This window comes from Rousettus aegyptiacus, unplaced genomic scaffold (genome assembly GCF_014176215.1).
Source record: "Rousettus aegyptiacus isolate mRouAeg1 unplaced genomic scaffold, mRouAeg1.p scaffold_m13_p_17, whole genome shotgun sequence".
Taxonomy (NCBI): domain Eukaryota; kingdom Metazoa; phylum Chordata; class Mammalia; order Chiroptera; family Pteropodidae; genus Rousettus; species Rousettus aegyptiacus.
The window spans coordinates 15504015-15523474 of NW_023416292.1; the positions used below are offsets into that span (position 1 = coordinate 15504015).

At 53.0% G+C, this 19460-nt stretch overlaps 1 protein-coding gene across 4 annotated transcripts in view; it reads right to left on the minus strand.

The window, feature by feature from the left end:
* Positions 1–19193, minus strand: part of FAM163A (family with sequence similarity 163 member A) — a 54892-nt gene extending 35699 nt beyond the window's left edge. Inside the window, exons 1-2 of one of the 4 annotated variants that reach the window (XM_016141168.2) lie at positions 19030–19193; positions 2326–2473 (exon numbers count right to left, since the gene is read on the minus strand). The gene's annotated coding sequence lies outside the window, so the exon portion shown is untranslated. Of the gene's footprint in view, positions 1–2325; positions 3256–10753; positions 16926–17827; positions 17866–19029 lie in introns of those variants that run through there. The other 3 variants (XM_016141172.2, XM_016141170.2, XM_016141169.2) reach the window with 3 other exon arrangements.
* Between the last annotated feature and the right edge of the window lie 267 nt (positions 19194–19460).

A 19460-nucleotide genomic window follows, 5' to 3' on the forward strand; every position in this document is an offset into this window, starting at 1 on the left:
GGAAGAAAATCGAATGTAACAGGAAATCCGTGACATTAAAGATTTTGAGCTGTCGGGACACTGAATCAGAGTCCGGGCAACTTGCTTCAATTTGAAGAACCCAGAGCAAGTCCACGGGACTATAACCGAGGCTCGTTCTCCATCCGCGGCTCGGTTTCCCTGTTCTCAAATGCATTTACTTCTATCTGCCTCACTGTCTTCCCGACCCCGCGGCCCCGACGTAATGAGTATAAACAGGAGCCTGTTGCTGGTGCGGGCGACAACATGGATGTCCTAAGAAAAAGAGGCAGATAAAAGTACTGGCTAGCGTTTCGCTCATCAAGGTCACCCTGCACCCACAGGGGTGTCCACCGGCTCTATTTTCTGCAGTACCGCCAGCCAGTTCTGTGAATCTTGTTTCTTTTGAGCCTCTGGGAAAGTGATTTGATTGGTTCAGGTTTCATTTAGCCTGAGAGCCATTTATGATTTCCCAGATAAAATACAAAGAGCTCACTCAGTGTGAGATCTTTTAGAAATAATTTCTAAAAGCGGTTCGCTGGTCCAAATTGGATGGGGCTGGCAAGGAAGCACCAAGGGCAAGGTGTGAGAGGAGGTCAAGGAGAGGAAGTCAGGTTCCTCCACACACCTGGCTGTGACCTCTAGGAAGCACCTGTTCTCAGACAGGAGAAGACAGCTGTCTTGCAGCCAGTGGACAAGTCCAAGCATTAGGACTTCCCTGCCCATTTTGGGGAGGTGAGGGTGAGGGAGTCTGGCCTGCAGTTTCCACATCTATAAAATGGGCCTTGCTACAGCCTACCGCCAGAGGCCATCTGTCTCCCCTCAGGCCGAGATGCAGTTCTTTTGAGCGTCCCATGCCCTTTCTCAGAAGCTGGCTTCTTCAGATCTTCTCTGCTTAGCCTCATTAGACTTGTGACTAAAGAATTACACACTCTTAGAACAGAAGGAGAATAGGAAAAAGGAGAGTCCACCCCAACTGCCTTCATTTTTCAGAAGACTGGCCGGTCCTGTGTTCTGCAGCCCCTTGGCTCGTGGGTTTTTCATAATTACTTCAACGGCTTTCCTCTGTAATCTAAAGCCGGTGTTCATTCTCTCTGCAAGGAAGCTGTTAGCTCCTGGAAGACAAAGACCATCCCGTGGCCCCCCAGTATTTCTCATCTAGGCTACCGCAGTGGTCCGGACGCAATGGCCTTCATTCCTGTTGCTGGCTGACTAACGCAGAGCTGGAAAAAGGGGCACGTGAGCTCTTTCTGTGCACAGCAAGGAAGATGAACGAGGTAAGAAATGAGAACCAAAGCGTCCCTCTCCTTGCTGACCCAATAACCGATCTCGAGCATCCTTAACGCTGACAGCACACACGTGGAGAAAAACAGCTCTTCATTTGAGCCAAGAAAAGGCTATCAGTTTGATATGACCTTGGGAAAAAGGGTAATAAAGCATTTCTCTCACGAGTGGCCCCGGAAGCCCCACTGTTGGGGCCTCCGTGCTGCTGGGAGGATACGGCGATGCAGGCAAACTGCTAGGACACTTGGTAACCAACGTGCAAATGAAAACGGCAGACACCTAGCACTGTGCACGGAAAACTCGACCAGGCGAGCGCGGCTCCTCCCGGAAATGTGACGGCACTGACTGACCCACATACCCAGCACGATCCCAATTCTCTCCAGCCCTTGAAAAATGAGTCTCCTGATTCTTACTCCCATGAAAGGCATACACTTGTAATTCTTAGGTAGGGAACAGAAAGAACTATTGAATCCTGGCCACATCCATTTGCAGCAATTATCTATGAGATGGGTTACTAATACGATTAGCTCTCCCTGCCTTCATATGATTATATGACCTTTTAAAAATCATTTTCTTTTGTTCATTCATTCACTCATCCACTCATCCACTCATCCATCCATCCATTCAACAAGAGCATTTGGCATCGACTCCATGCTGAGTAACTTCTAAGCCAAAATCAATAGGACATTTTCCAAGTTTTAAAATTCCCTGCCTTTAAGTGGAATCCATTAAATAGGGAAGGGGGGCTGTTCAGTGAAGAGACAGCTACGTGAAAACCTAAGCCCTGTTAGTAACCAGTTACTCATTCTCTCCGAGCCTCAGTTTCAACAGCTCTAATGGGAATAATCCCTCATAGAACCACTGCGAAGATAAAATGGGAGGAAAGTGTTTATAGAACGATACCCGATGCTTGGCGCGAAAGAGGCATTCCGTAATTGCTGGCTTAAAAAAAGCGACCCTGGAATCCAGTTTGCTCTTCAACCCTCTGTTCACCTAACAACTCACAGACCCCGGTCAGTATTCTTTCAAGTTCACTTCGCTTACTCAGGCAGCGTTCTTGTCGTTTTAATCCTCTAGTGATCTGGCCGTGTCTTTATTCCGACTGATGGGCTGGACCACTTTGAGCATGCGGTCTGTATCAGAGTCAGCCGTGGAGCCCCTGGAGCTTGTGGAAGGATGGATACAGGAAGTCCTGTTGATAAATAAACACGCAGACATCAAGGCTACCGGCTGTCGTAGTAACAAGGCTTTATGCTCTCCTGGCTCCTGTCATCTTCGGGACTGAAAGCACTTAATGAATTAGTCTCGCTTGCAGTCCTCCTGGAGGAAAATACTGCTGTGTCTACAAGGAGCAGTCAGGGGAAGCAGCCCGAGGTCAATCACTCTTGGGACCGTTGTCAACCAGATCCCCAAAGCAGCTTTGTTTGCTGTTTGTTTCCAGGCATAAAAGGAATAATTGTGTCTCAGAAAATTTTTAAAATATGTAAAGTCCGAAGATAAAAATTAAAATCCCCTCTAACTCCCTCCACTTGGTGATAGGTTAGCATTTGTTATACTCTTTGTTAACATTTTGTTATGCTCTCACACACACACATTTGTTAAGATTATGCCGTGGACATGCCGTTTTATAAACTAACAATAGATCACGAATATCTTTTCACATAAAATGTTTCTATATCATTTTAAGTGGCTGCTGGTTTACTAAAGAAGTCCCCTGTTATTAAACATTTCCATGGATATTAGTTATTTTAACTGTGAGAACGGTCTTGCGTTTTCTCCTTTGGGGATTCCCTTGTAGGATTTAGAGAGCAGGGTGAGTGAGGGCGCATGGCTTGGAGACAGTGGTGGGTTCGTGAGTGCCGCTCGGTGCGCCAGGAGTGGAATGGGATGAGGACGACACTCAGAGCCATGGCGGGGAACCTTGTGGGACACACGAGAGGACCTTGTAGACTTTAGGAAGAACCCAGTGGTCGTGAGAGGGGATGCACCCGGGAAACCGGACCGGGAGCGGGACGCCCGTCTGCTCGTGTTCGCCCTGCTGCGAGTTGCCCCTGGAGGCCCAGGGGTCACATCTGCCGTCGCGACCTGGCCCTTGCCAACCGCTCCAGCCTCCTCCCTCACTGTCCCTGCCCTGCCACAGGGCGTGCACCCTCTGGGGCTTTGGCTGGGTGCGGCTGGCCTGGCGTTCCCGTTCTCCTTCACGGCGCTTGGTTAGCCGATTTTTTATATGTTTGTATATTGCTTGAGGTGTCACCTCGTCCAGTTTCCCCTGACTCGCTCCCTTCCCCCAGGCCGAGCGAGCTCCCCCTCCGCACGTCTCACCCTCCGCACGTCTCACGCTTAGAGGTTCGCGCACCTCTACGCTCTGCCTTTGTTGTTTCGTGTCTCAAAGTCCCCACGTGACTTTGAGCCGGGTCGGTGTCTCACATGTCAGGCTGACACTGCGCACTCAGTAAATGCTGCTGACTAAAGTAAAGGTGGACCCAGGATCGATGCTGCCGACCCTTGCGTACAACCCAAACATGCGAGGCAGGAAGAAGAAGACAAGTCCCGGGTCCACCCGCATCCCCTCATCTCGGCTGCCATGCTCCTGGCTCCCCTCAAGCTCTTGCCCGAACTGCTGCCATCATTTCCCACTGACGGCCACTCAGCGGACGAAGGACCTTCAAACGGTCTGTGCATATCTCTTTCCTACTCAAAACACTGCACGAATACTTGGATGACTCTTGGAATTCCATGGCTTGCAAGGCCCCACCTGCCTGTCCAGAATTACCTCTCCCTTTGGTCCCAGCCAGCAAAGCCAACATTCTGTTTGTTCTTCAAACAGCAGATCCCTTTCTTGCCCGGGATCTTCTCCGGCCAGGGACGCACGGCCCCTCAGTCCTCATGACCGGCTCCTTCGGATCCGCTGGGCCTCTGCTCAAGGGTTACTTTACCCGTGACGCCTGGCTCCACATCGAACCTAAGGCAAATCTCCTTTCATCCTCTCTCGTGGGACCTATCATTTTCATTTGAAGCATTTTTATACTTATTAATCATATTTTAATTTTTGTGACTATTCGTTTGCTGACACCTTTTATCCTCTCAGTGTAAGGGAAGGCGTGATTTTAACCCTCAGGGGAACATTTGGCAATGTCTGGACATGTTTTTGGTTGTTACAGTGGACGGGGGGAGGGGGGAGTGATACCAGCATCTCGTGGGCAGAGGTCAGGGATGCTATTAAACATCCTACAAAGCACAGGATGGCCGCCCACAGCAAAGAATTATCAGGCCCCAAAATGTCAACAGTGACTGGACTGAGAAACACTGCCTTCGACTACAGGTTCCACATAGGCAGGGACCTTGCCACCCTTGTCTGCCACTGTACCTCCAGCACCTGGCCCAGAGTCTGACGTATAGTAAGCCTCGATATACAGCTGAATGGAAAAATAGATGGATCCAGGGGTGTTATTAAAATTACTTAACAATCGGTAGGGCACAGCATGACGATCAGAACTGAGCCCGCCACAGCACTGGAGCTGGGCAGGGGAGCCCCCTTCTATGCCAGGCATTACCCCCCACCCCGGGGGGTTGCTGGACTTTGGAGACATGTGGGTGTCCTGAGGGATGGGCTGCAGCAGCCCCAGGGGTAGGGGGCTCAAGGAACTCCAGAAAATGGCCATTTACCATCCGATAAGAAAGTATATAAAAACCATCACAACCTGCATGGCCCTACCAATTCCTACCTGCTACAAGTCAGTCCTGGACAGGTGGCTGGCTGAACAGAAGGTCAGGAACACCTCAGAGGAGCTAGTGAGTTGGAGAGAGGAAAGGAACCGGGAGGGACTATTTCTAGCGTCTATACAGACAGAGACGGTGCCCATCACACTCCCTCAGCCTGACCCAGTAAGAAGCTTTTTTTTTTTTTTCTGTTGTTTTCCTCATAAACCATTAAACACAGGTTTCTGAGAAACTACAGCCTTTTCTCCTCAAATATTGTAGTAAAACATCTTCATTTAGATTCTAAAAGAGCCAGAAGGTCTGGCTGCCATGTCTGCCCGTGGGGAAGCATTTGGGAAGATGGTCTGGATTGAGGAATGCTCTGAAATCCAGATAAGCATTCTCATCCAGGCCAGAGCAGCATGTTCTCTGGGCAAGGCTGTGTCCAAAGAGACAAAAAGAAAAAAGAAAAGAAAAGCTATACGAAGAGTTCTCGTCCAATTTACCTTTCCCCGTGCAACCAGTTAACAAGGCACTGGGAAGCCGATAACGCATCAGCATCTATAATCTAGAAGCCATAGCACGTGGCTCGGAGACTCTCCCACAGCCCGCAACTGGCCATCTCGCTGCTTTCGCTGCCTCCTACGTCCGGGAAGAGGCTCTGCTCACAGCCCGGCCGGACGGCTCTGTTCTGTGGAGTCCGGAGGCTGGGCAGGATGCTGGCTTTTAACAGCCACATACCCCTGAGACAGTCTCATCCCCCGCAGCACTCATTCTTATGGATTTCCTGCCGCTGCTCCCCATTTATCATGCTCAAACGCATTCTTAGCATTCGCACCAAATTCTCCCCAAACGACTGCCATTCCTGTCAACACGGCCACCATTGTTCAGTTGTCTGGGCTCAAACACGTGACGCCTTTAGCCCGCGATGCTTCCATTCCCCTCGAGGACGGCTCCATGTCCCCACCGGACGCCTCTCCTCCTCACTCTTAGCGTACAACCTCGCTCACACCACGGAGGGTGAACTACTTGGCTTTCTTGCCCCCATCCCTAGCCTACCCCAAAGCCTTATCCGGGATCACCCCACCAACCTCCCCTTGTGTCTAAAGGCTAAAGATTCCTCCATCTGGTCAATCCGGCCTCCTACCTGTGGTCTAGGTCTCACCTCCTCCTTCTCCTTCCAGTCCCCGCCCCATGGAATAGTCTCTGCCCGTGCCTTCCCCTCTTCCCCTCTTGGCTCGATCCCCTCAGCACATGGACAGGATCAAGTTTCTTGGACTCTTAAGAACCGCCCGTGGCTTCTCCCCACCGCTGCCTGTAGTGACCATCCCGGCTGCCTCTTTTCTCTTCCCCAGCGAAGCCACCGGGAGTAAAAGTCCGCTCTTCCGGTCTCCGCATCCTCACACTTCTCCGCCCCTTCGCGGCAAAACTTCCTGCGTGTGTGGGCATACTTGCTTCTCCATTTTCTCACGACTCGTTCATTCTGAACTCACGCAAGTCTGGCTTCCAAGTCCCGCCTGCTCCTCTGAAACTGCTCTGACAAAGGTCTGCAGCGACCCCCCTTTGCTCCTCCCAATCTACTGCTGACTGCTCACTTCTCCTTATCCTTAACCTTTCTCCTCCTCAACCTCTCCTGGTTGAGCTCATGCCATCCTGACTATCCCCCCTTTGACTGTCTCTTCTAGAACACTCCCCCGACAAATCCAGGCTTTCCTAACTTCCATCCTTGTCCCTCCATGCTTGCCTTAGGCACTCGCCTGTTCATGGATGGTTCCCAAAGCTGTATGTCTGGGCTGAATGCTCTTTGAGTTCCAGACTTGTACTGACGACCGGCTCCCAGACACCGTATGCTCAGCCGCCCCACAGGAACACCCAGTTCGAGCGTTTCCCCAAACAGGCCTCGTCATTTCACCTGCTCTTCCCCGCAAAGCGCTCGTCCTCCTGTCCTCCTCCTCCTCGTTGATGGCGACACCACCCAGTGCCCAAGCGCAGTGACCGAGTCACCCCCGTCTCCGCCCTCTGCGTCTCCCCTCGCGCCCAGCCCATCGCCGGTCCTATCCGTTTTACCTCCTCAGTGTTTCTAGAGCACGCCCCTCCTCCGCCCTTTTATTCCCCTGGTCTTCATTTGGTTCCTCATTTACTCTTGTGCTCCCTTTGTTAAAACATTTATTCTTAACATACTCTCAGCGCTTCCCATCACAGCGACACAGCAAGCGAGCTCCTCGCTCACCTCTCCTCCGCGGTATTTCCCGTCTTTCTCAACGGCACCACTTCGCAGGTCTCCTCCCCGACCCAAAACTCTGAAAGCCATTTTAGAGTCTGTCCTCTTTTATATCCATCCCCTGTACCCTTGTCTAGATAGTTACAAGAAACTTACCTCCTCTCCTGACTGTCTGTACCCAACCACCTACACCTGAAATGACACAAGGCATTTATTGCCTCTTATCAGTCCAGGTGCTCCATTCCGGCTTTTCTAATTAGACTATGAGATCTTTGAGGGCATGGGCATGTCTGGTATTTTTCTGAATCCTCCAATGTGCCCAGCACTGGGTAGAGAGTAGATGCCCAACAGAGAAGTGAGTCAGCAACGAAACCCATGTGCTAAGAGAGGACTGGCATGGGACGGACGGCCAGCGCGCTGAGATGAAGGGCGCTGTCTGCCTGAGGACATGCCCAGTAACAGCAAGACCTCAGCGAGAGAGGCTGGAAAGGGTCGTGTGAGGGGCCTGGGGAAGGGGGTCCACCAAGGACAACAGCATCACGGATTGTGGAGTCACCACGAGGACTCGGCTGATTCCTGAGATCTTGAATCTGTGAGTACCGGTCTGCAACGTTGCACGGTGTCCTTGAGCAGTACTCAATGGCCTGGCATCCTGGAAATCTGTTCTGTTTTGCGGTGACTGCCTCACTTTGGAAATAAGAAGCAACGGCTCAGCTCTTTCATCAGCCTATTCTGCTTTCCAGAATTAGCGTCCAGAGTGTTTTATTTCCTTCGTCTTGTGAGAATCCTTATTCCTTTGAACTCCATGCCGTTTGATTATTCTTCACTCTATCCCTCACCCCATCACCAACTCGGCCTCACTCGTTGAGGACTTTAGCAATTATCTTCCCCTTTTCTAAGGTTCTGCCATCATCCTAGAAAGTTTCAACACGCGCAAAGATGACTAACAGCCTAGCCTCAGTATCCGTGACCTCCTTCCTTAGTGCCAGTGGCCTTTAGTAACACTTCGCTCATCTACTACCGTGGCCACACCTTGAACCCATATTTCTGAAACTGTTCTCTGGTCAGCCCTCGGCTGGACGACCACCACTGTCTCCTGACCAATCCCTCTGCTCAGTTCAAAAATCTATAGTGGCTCCGCATCTCCTACAGGGTCAAGGTCCTTAGCCAAGGAAGCGGCAAAGCAGGCTGCTGTCCAGTCTCCCATCTCATCTCCATAACCTGACACACCCTGTTCTGACATTACTGGAGTATATGCAGCTTCCGGTCCCCACGCCATCTCTTAAGCCTCCTGGGCCGTCTTCTGCCTGGAAGGCCCAGGAAGCCTCCCTTCGCGTCTACAAAGATATTCCCTCCTTGTCTATTTCCCTTCTTGTCCGCAAAGACATTCGAGTTCACATCCCAGTTCAAACGCTACCTCCTCTGGGAAGCCTTCCCTGCCTGCTCTGGGCACAGCGAGGGGCTCTTTCTCCTGTGCTTCCCAGCATGTGATACAGCCATTACAACATGTATCTGGTCAAATTAATATCGCGGGGACAGGAATCGTTTTTCTTCATCTCCGTTATCTTGGCCCAGGTGTAGGCCTGGCACGAAGTTGGCTTCGACAGACATTATGGGAGGAATAAAGGAATGAATCCCGTGGACGCCCTGTCCTCTGTCTATGAACGAGGTCAGAGGAGATTGGACTCTTGAATTAATTGAACCTCTTTTCTCTTCACCCTGGCCCAGCGCCCTGCCCGTATGATTAAATCCCCTAACAGAATCTGCCCTGGCTAAGCACCACATACAAATCCCTCGGCATTAAGTAGCGGAAAAGCTTCCAAGTGCTTAGAGAAGAAAGAGGTTGGTGCCTCAGACACGAGAAGCGAGACGAATACGGACGGAGAGATGTCTGTCTACGTCCTGGGCTCTAACAACCTGAGGGCAGTGGTGGCAACTTCACACGGAAACCGAGCGTGTGTCCAGCACTGAGCCGACGGTGAGGAGGAGAGTTAAAATAGCAGCCTACGTTGGCTGGTCACGTGCTGCGGTCCGGGCACGGCCCTGAGGAGCAGGTGTCGTGGTTACTATTCTGCTTCGCAGGTAAGACAGCGGGCTCAGTGCCACACGGCTCGAAGTGCTCCAATGCCGCCGTCTGGGTTCCTCACCCCTCCTCTTCCCTGTCCTCATCACTCCCGCTCAGGAAGCGCCTTCCTCCGCTGTCTCCCTACCGCCCGCCCCTCCTCAGAGGCCAAGCCTCATCCTCCCACCACATGCACACACCCTGACACCCTGACACCTGCCCTTATCCCATCCTCCCCCTCTCCAGTTACCCCAAAGGGCAGCCCCTGCCCCTCGCCAGGCCAGTCCCTCCCACCTGCCCGTCTGATGCTGTGCCCACATCTTCCTGGAAACCTTATGTTTCGAATTACCCTTCCTCTAACCTACACCTTTTCCACTCAACTGCTGGGTCCTTCCCATTGGCACTTAAAAGTGCCTTTCTCCCAAGGCGGTATCGTCCACACCATGGTACCAATAACCCCTAGATTAATGACTTACAGAGGTTTATCTCCAGCCCAAACCTCCCCTCCAAACTCCTTTTTACAGATGCTCCTGCCCTCTTGACCTCCCCATTCAGATGGTTCAAAGGTCCCTCAGATCCAACATGGCCGAGATCAAACTCATGATACCCCGAAGTCTGGTCCTCTCCCACTGTTTCCCGCCTCGGCGAATGGTACCGCCATCCACTGCTACAAAGCTCGGAGCCTAGGACCCATCCTCGACACTTCCCTCTCAACCCTCACATCCAAAGCATCGCTTCCTGTCCATTTTACCCTTGAACCCTCTCAAATCTATCTCCTTCTTTCCATCTGTACTACAAATGTCCCAGTCTAAACAGCTGTCACCTTTCGCCTGGACTAACAGGCGGTCTTCAAGAGTCTCCTAGTGGGTCTCCCTGGATCTACTATTGACCACCTCGGATATACAACTGTGCACACTCTATACCCAGAGTTATCTTTTCAAAATGAAAAACGTGACTATGTCACCCTCCTGCTTAAGTACTTTGGGGACCACTCACTGCTTTAGAATCAACTTCGAAATCCGTACTGCGGCTGATAAGACTCTGCATGCTCTAACTTCCTACTGCTCCTGCTCATCTCATAAGGCTCTCCTTCCCTCTGCCCCCCAGTCCATTGCCCCTTGGCACCTCAAAGCACCATGCTCTCTCTTGCCATGGCCTCTGCCCATTCCCGGAACATTCTCTCCTGCCTTCCAAACTCCCCTCCCCGCCTTAGCTCCTTACTCACGCTCCGGGTTTCGGCTCATGCACCACTTCCTCGGGACGGCCGCCCACACCTGCTACTGCATCGTCGCACACTCTGAGGCCGCCGCGCACCTCTGCTCGAGACCCCGGATCACAGTGTCGCTTCACATTTACTTCGTGACAAATCTCTTTCAAGCTCCTGAACGACTTCGATCTCCATGTGGGCGAGGGTTTCAACTGGGTTTTTTTTTTCCTCCCCTTCAAAATTCAAGAAATACTTGTCGACATCTTGAAAATGTAATCCTCACTTTTCAACGTAACTCTCTCCAGGTACTGGCCTCATTACTTCTGTGCCGCTGTCCGCGCTAAAGTCATCGACAACCTTCCCACTGCCGACACCGTGCGCCCGGGGAGCCTGGTGTTCCACCGGCTGGGCTGAGGGTCACCGCTCTAAAACAGACTCCTGGCAGTCTTTCCCCAGTTCAGAGAGAGAGGGAAAAAAAAAAAAAAATGAGCTCACAGAATATTTCCAAGGTAAAACTTTCGTCGCACAGTTTTCTTCCTTGAACCCTGGTGCCTGCTAGCAGATGTCTGTGGTAGAATCTAGCATAAGATGCTCTGTGACATATGTCAACATTATGTATTCGGCCATGCCGATACATGAATATTTCATGGCGCTCGCCAGAGCGCGCGACAATTTCCGTGGGCGTCGGGACACGAACAAGTGTTCGATATTTACTAGCCAAATCCGAGGAAGTAATTTTGGGTCCTCGGGTTTGTTCTCTTGGCGGTATCTGTTTGTTCATCTCAGCAACTAGCATTTATGGAACATATATTTCGTTTGCCCGCTCTGACCCTATTTTCGCTACGGCGTTCAGCACCGTGTCCTGTGGCACGGGCGGACCTCACTCTATCGTGCTTCGCAGACGCCATGTTTTTTTTTTTTACGAACTGAAGGTTCCTGACGCCTCCTGTGCCGAGTTTCCCGACAGCATTTGCTCACTTCGTGACTGTGGTCTCACTTTTGCAATTCTCACGAGATTCCGAACTTTTTCATTATTATTACTGTAATTGTTATGGTGACTGGCGAGCGGTGATCTTTGACGTCACCAGGGCAAAACCCTCCGCCGGCAAAAAGGCTCGCATGGTGGGAAACATCTTTTAGCAATAAAGTATTTTTTAATTGAAGGATGTATGTTTTAGACATAAAACACTTAATAGACTACAGTAGAGTAGAAACATGTGTAAAATTATCTTTTGTTATGGTTCTGTAATTTACGTACTGGGGAACCAAAAAAAAAAAACAAACCCGTGCCTCGCTCCATCTGAATCTTTGCTTTACCGCAGTGGTTCGGCACTGCGCCCACGTCCTCTCTGAGGCGCGCCTGACTCCCTGGCGGCCCGGGGACTGGGGCTCTTCTCTCTCCCTCGTCAGCCCAGCCACTAGGCCCAGGAATGCGAGTCGCATCTGCCGAACACAGGAACAAGGGAATGACCGAAGAAACACGAGCGAAATGCTGAGGTGGCACCTGACTGACTCTTCGTCCCCGGTGCTCGTCCTCGTACGCTCTGCTGCCTCCCCGCTGAAAAACTCGCGGTGACACCCGTGGTTTGACGCAACAGAAACGTCGGTTTTACGTGTGCAAAGGACCATCCGTTATTTCTTTAAAAGGCAACGTGAATGCGATAGAAACTTATTATAGTTTTATAGGTCTTACGCTTATGGGCTGCACTTCTAATATCTGATCTATCATCAAGCCTGTTGATTTTACTACCAAAAAAAAAAAAACAATCACAGTGACTATTTTACAATGACGTAGACGGTTTCATTTGGTAAATACCTAAAAAACGCCACGCACTATGTCTGTGGCAGAAGCTGACCGATGTTAACGTCTCGGTAAACACGCCGCACCCCACCGTACTCCTGCGCTTTGCCCACGCCGTTCTCTTAGCCACTTCTACTGAGCTTCCCTCTCTAACCTTCAAGGCCCAATTCGAAGACCGTCTCCTCCAAAAAGACCTTCACGATCTACCGGAGTGACTTGGGCCATCCTTCGATTCACATCAGCCCCTCTGCACGTGACGGCCTGTCACCCGTGCCTCTACTTAGTGTGTCGTTCTTTAATCTCCAGAGTCCTATTGGTGACATGAATATTCCTCTCCCACGCTGTCTGGAGCGACTCGAGCCCAGGGACCATGTCTTGCTCACCTTTCTGTCCTCTTAGTGCCTTGAACGATAGATACTGTCTGAACTAAAGTGTGTTAAACTGACCACCCACTACTAGTATGCTAGACATCATTTTTTGTGTCATGAGGTTACTTTAAAAAAAAAAAAAAAACCGTAGGGACATCTGGCTTCCCCCTCCTGGCTCGGTTCTGGCAGCTGTAGCTGAGATCCTGGTCCAGCTTCTCGCCCTCCCCACTGTGGCCGACAGCAGCACACAGAAGCAGCTGCCTTGTGTGCTCCGGGATTTATTTAGGGAAAAATTCAAGCTGTTTCTTTCTGACGTGGAATGAGAGTCAGAGGTGAGCCCCAGCCGGCGAGCTGCGTGGGAGGAGAAAGTTTTGCAATGAGCAAGGCTCTCAGCATGTCAGGCTGTTTTCTCCAAACAGCAGACTCCCAGCACAGACCTGGGCTCAAGGGCCACCCTGTTCACCTCACCCCTCGAGTGCAGACACAGAGCCTCACGGGCACACCCTCGCCGCCGTCCACTCCACTAGCACCTGCACCAGCACCTGCACCAGCACCTGCACCAGCGCAGAGACAACTTCTCCTCTTCCCCTCTCCACCCCCAGGGAACGTGGCACACACAGTCCACGCAGCGCGGCCCCGATGCACACACAGAGAAGCCAGGGGGATGGAAATCCAAACCAAGAATGCTGACTGCTCTGACCCGGAACCGTGCCTTGTACAGACCCACCCGGACTTCAAAAGGTTCCAGCTCATCCATCAAAGCATGTAATGCTCAGCCGCATGCTGTTCCAACCCAAACCGAGCCTGTGAGCACCTGTGTGACGCCATTGTGCCCATGTTGCACGTTACTATGCAGATAACAGAAGGGAGAGCAGAAACGAGCTGTTGCTGGATGGCAATGAGCCCGGGCTCTCACACAGACCTGATCGAGAGGTTAAATAATGCAGGCAGAGCGCCTAGTGAAGTCACTAGAACTTAGGAAGCCCCCAGTGGAGGTGAGCCCACTAACAGTGCCGGAGGGCTCCGCCTCGTGGGACTGGAAGCAAGTCATTCTCACACGGCTTCTGCTGTTCAACAGCCTGTCCTACCTGAAGGAGGGAAGGCAGTGCCCGTTACCTGCCCACCCCCTCCATGTATCCACCGGCCCCCAGGCTGGGTGATCAGCAGAAGGGAATTCTTGAGGGTGAAGACAACTGAGTTGAGCACCTGTGCTGATGGAAAGCACCCAAAGGGGCATTCAGGGACACACTGATGGGTGGCGTGACAACTCACATCGATAATCTTCCTTCCTCCTGTGGGGCGCCAGACCCCAGAATAATTGCCAAACCTTTCTTTTCAAGTGTATCTCTCTTCCTCTCCCTTCTGAGGTCCAAATGCAACACCAGAAGCAGACCAGCAAACCATTCTGCCCCCTCGGATGCCCACCCGCAGCATTCCTCTGCCCCTTTACTAACGCCATCCATCACTGATGTGCTACCCTGTAGAGGAGAACATTAGGGCAATACAAAGAGAAGGGGTTTCTATTTCTCCCTTTTGTTCTCGACTCTGGAGGACCAGACCTTGCCTACCCAGCTCAGAGAGGCGTCTAAAAACACCCCTTCCCCCAGCTTTCTGAGTACAACCTGCATATCGAAAGGAATTTCGGAAGGCCGGATGCTATGGGCTCTGTGCCATCTGATGGCCCTTTGACTTATATTCCAATGGTGACCCCTCAAGTAACCTGAGGGTGAGGGGTGTCACCCCCATCACTCGGCTGGAGAAGAGCTTGAGAGGACATCAGGCACAGAGCAAGCAGAGGATTTTTTTTTTTTTTAAATCAGTTAATGAAATTACATGGTTCAAAAATCGAAAAAAATACAAAGGGTTTACAGGTCCACTCTCCTTGGAGGTAACAGATATTAGGCTTTGTGTATATAGTTATGCACAGACAAGCAAATCTCTTGAAAATTCCCTTCTTCGTCCTCTTTTAGAACATATTACAAACACTCTATGCATGTTTTCCACTGATCCACGTATCTCGGAAACCATTCCCTACCAGTTTCAGAGTCAGCTTCCTCCTTTTTTTTTTTTTAATGGATGAACAGTATTCAACCTCGTGGAAGGACCACATGACATTTAACAAGTCCACCTTTGATGAGCAGCTCAAACAATGCTGTAATGTGCCTGTCTTCGTGGCCACAGGCAAGTCCGACAGCAAGTTAGATTTCAAAAAACAGAACGTGGGGTCAGATGGCATGGGCATTTTGAATTTTGAGATGTTTCTAAAATGCCCTCCAAAGAAGTTGTACCGATATACTCAGCCAGCAATATATGAAAGAGCCTGTTTTTCCAGAACCCCATCAACAATTAATTAGTAATCTCTTTGAAGTTTGCTAATTGAAAGGTAAATAATTATGTTGCAGTCTTTGGCACTGTACATGTTAACAAATTAATCTTTGGGTATGAATTAAACCCCCGAGCCCTGGGGAAAATGAACATGCCAGTTTTACCAGCCTAATGGGGTCGCGAACGTCTCTTGGACCCGCGAATAAGAGTCTGTGTTCACACTGGCTCTGGATTTTCAGCTGTCACACGTAGGTCTGCTCTTCGCAGGAGACTGGCACTGTGGCAAGCAGGGACCCTGGAGTCAGAGAGACCTCGGTTCCAAGGACACCTCTGCCACTTCCTAGCTCTATGATCTCAGCAAGTTATTTAATCTCCCCAGCACGGTCCCCTCAGATGCAATCTGGGGGTAACAATCCTGATTTTACAAAGGCTTGTGTCTGGCAAACAGAAAGAACTTAATAAATGGTGGCAACTTTCACTGGTGTTGATAATCATCAGGCCAGATTCTAAACCTCAGGGCACTCTTCACAACTGATGAGACTGTAAGGGCAGTCAAGGCCAAACGGCTCTTACGTCCAGAAGCCACTCAGAGGGCTCCCAACCTCGCTTCTGGTCCAACCCAGCCTTCCCCCAAAGTTAGCAGGAGATATCACTAAAGCCCAACACTGCCTCTGGGTGAGGGGTGGGCGGCTCCTGCCAGGCTCCCATTGCCAGATGATGTCTGTATACACACCGAGGCGCCCTCTGGACTCAGCAGAGCTCACTCCCAATTACAGATGGCCAAGCTAGACATAAAGCAGAGATCCTTGGACAAAACCTGAGGGACGTGCTTTCATCAGTACGGAGCCCACCCTGCCTCTCCAGAGCGCTGTTTTTCAAGAGATCACTAAATGCATGTTGCTAGTTCTGGCAGAAGTGCCGGTAACACCCACTAGTTTTTATCCATGCATGTGACCCCCAACTCCGCCGCCAAGGACTTCAGGGGCTCTTCCATTAGCACACGGTCCTGTCTCATTTCATCCGCCAGGATGAAGAAATCATAGCCATGCCCCTTATGCATGAGAGGGGACCGTGAGGAGGGGGCAGCTGCTGAATGCCTAACGTCAGGGCTAACCCTTAGGAAGCCACGTTTTAGCTCCTCCCTGGGTGCCAACATGACGGCCCTATCTATATGCTGGTTTAGATCATCTCAGGCAGGAGATGGAATCTCTGGAGAGCAATCTGAGATATAACTGCTTTCAGAGACTGGTCCTTTGCCTTCCCCTTGAAGGAAAGGGGTAAGGGTCCGAATGTACTTCTTTAGTGCAGAAAGGAAGCTGCCTTCACCTGGAAGACTTCGAATCCCAGGCAATTCTGGGCAAAGTGAACATGCGGAATCTGGAGTCCCGCATCATTTTGCCTCTCACATCGCACAAAACGTGAGTCTGGCTCAGACTCAGAGAACAGGGCGTAGAGAGCCCACTGCGCAGAAGTCGACCCCTCCCCCCCTTCCAAGTTTGCACTGCCGCCTCCTCAGCACGTGCTCCCCAGCCCTGAGGTGAGAACCTCCTCCTCCCAGCCTGGGTCCTCCCGCTTGGCCACGAGGGGAGTGGGGGCTGGGGAGAGTCCACGGCTGAGCAGACTGGAAAGAACGAGAGGAAGCTTCTCAGCGGACTGGGAGCCCAGCCTGCGGGGCGGATACCTGTCCCCCGAACCCCCGAAGTTGCTAGGAAGAGCAGACTTTCAAGGCCCCACCATTCCACCCAGAGAAAAGGGACGCCCACGCGCGGCAGGGAAACGTGCGTGGTGCATGTAGCCCGCGGGCGCAGACAGGGACCGCAGACCTCCGGCCCTGCCTCCCACGCTGCCTCCTCAGGTGTTGGGGGCGTGGGTGGGGGTGGGACGAAGAGACCAGGACGCCACCCTTACGAGAGGTCAGGAGCCCAGCACCCTGCCCGCCCCAGTCCGGCGGACTCGGGGTGAAGCGGGCGCGAGAGCAGCGGAATGCACGCTGATCCCGACGCCGCCCTCTCCTCGCCCCGGGTCTCTCTCCTCGCGCCAAACCCTCCTCCCCGCCGCCGGGCCGCCGAGCCCAGGCTGCGCCCGCGGGAGGATGCGCCTGGTGGCTCCGGTGAGAGCCCGCGTCTCAGACCCCGAGGCAGGCGGGTCCACGGCTGTCTTGCACCCGCACGTCCTGGCGGAGACGCCAAGCCCCGCGTCGCGAACACACCTCCACCGTCCTTATTTTGCAAACTTCTGGTAAATGACCAGCAAACTAGCCGCGATGGCCAGGCGAGCCGAGACGCGCCCGTGTGCTCGGGTCGGCCTGGCCGCACAGATGGACGGACGGCGGCCCCGCGCCGCCCGCCAGCACCCCGACCCCAGCGCCCTCGCCCCCTCGCACGCACGCCCAGCGGTCCGGCGGAGCGTGCGGCGTCTCCGGCCAGGGCCACCGCGTGGTCCCGGGGTGGTCGCCCGCGGGAGGTCCAGCCGAGAGGAAGGTGCCTCGGGGCCGGTCTCCGGGCAGAGGCGGGCGATAGCCGTGTAGTCCGAGGCAGGGCCCCGGTGAGTCCGGCCCAGAGGCAGGAACAGTGCGACCCCGCTACCCCCCACCACCCCAGCAAGGCCGTGACCCCGGGAACGACAGGTACGGGAAAGCCGGGTCGACGCAGCCCCAGCGCTGGCTGCAGTGGGAGGCGGCCCGGGCGCGCTTACCGGGTGTAGAGGGGCCCTCGAAAGTGCGCCCCGGCCAGGAGCATCCACGAGCATCCACGAGCGGACCCCAGTGACCCGCGGGGTCCTCTGCCTGCCCGGGCCCCGCCCCGCCCCCCTTTTCCTGCCCTGGGGGAGCCCGGCGCGGAGGAGCGCCCCAACCCGTTACCACGGCTGAGCGGCTCGGCGCCGGGGGCGACTCCCGCGCGGGGCTCCCACGGGGTCTGCACGCGTCCTGCCGGGCGCTGGGGGCTGCGGCGGCCCGCGCGAGGCTCCTCTGGCAGCCCCGACGCTTGGAGTGCTGGCCCTGCACGGAGCCGAGAACCTCATCGCCCCTCCAGGTGGCCGGGGCTGGGGGCAGGTGCCGCGCGACCTGATTGGCGCTGGCCAGAGTCCTGGGAGAAGCCCCGAAACGAGCCGCTCTGGGGAGAGCGCAGGGCAGAAACGGCGCGGGCGGCACCTCGCAGGAGCCCCCTTCCTCCAGCTCCCCCGGCTTCGTGCCGAAGAAATGCCAACTCCGCAGCCGGGCGCCCGGGAACGCCTCGGACCCGGGGGCCTGGCGTGCTGCCGTGCGGGCCCAGCACGGAAAATCTCGAGAGAACGAGTCTTAAGGACCAGGGTGTGTCGCTGTCCCCCGGACTTTGCCTCGCCAGCCACCCGAAAGGCTCATCTCTTTTCCTGATCCCGGCTCGCACGGGTCCCTGGAAGCCCAGTGACACCTGACGTCCCCGCCGTTCAGGAGCGCCCTGTCCTCGTGGTGGGGCAGACAGTGGGTCGTTAGGGTTCTGATGGCAGGAAAAGGCAGGAAAGGGAAACCAAAGCCCTCCACGCTTCCCCAAGACGAGGAGACAACGTCAGCGGAGGCGCTGCGGATTTCTCGCCAAAAATCATCCCCCTGTAATGTTTTAAAACTCTACCAGTAGCTTCTGTGCTGTACCCCTAACGTGACGTTCTGCTATCAGTCCGCTCAGAGAACACGAGTGGATAAGGTGGAAGGAAACTTTTTGCATTTCCAAAGCATTTCAACATGGAACTAACTGTTCCCTGCTCTGGTCGGTTCATCCTCCCCCTAACCCTACTCTCCAGCCTGGGTAGGCTGGAGACAGCCAGGAGGGACAGATGGGGTCACCCAGGTTAGTGCTCAAACAGGAGTGTTCTCTCCACATCAGATATGTTTTCCTCCTAATGCCCGGATAGTATGGAGGAGTCAAGTCCATTCAAAAAGAAAAGAAAAGAATAAAAGAAAAAAACTTGGTCCCTCAGCACAAGTCCAACTTGTAAAGCACGGGAGCACGAAACTCAGCACGTGGAACAACCTGTATTATTCCGAAAACACTAGGAAACAAAACAGCCATCCAAAGGCAAGCTACCCACCTGATCGTTCCAGCGGGGTTACAGTGGCTTCAACACCCCACTTGTTTCCTCTCTCTCTCTTCACGGGTTTTTAATTTTGACCTCAGATTTTTCATGTGCGGCCTTTTCTCACATAGTCAAACTTCACACCTGCATTCCTCCCTCATCTCATTTCTTCTCAAAGGCAAAACTGAAATATGAAGAGATGTGTTATTTGGTTATACACTATTACACGGAAAACTGAAGACAATGTACATGTGCAGCCTCGTGAGTCATCATCAAGCGAAGGGTGTAATCATCGTCCAAGTCGCTGCCATCACCCCAGAACCTCCCACCCCGCAGTTTCCTTTCACAGCCCTTCCCTTCCAAGGCAACCGCTATCCTGACTTTACAGGAATTACTTCTTCCATATCTTTACAGTTTTACTAGCTTGTTATGCATCCCTAAACATC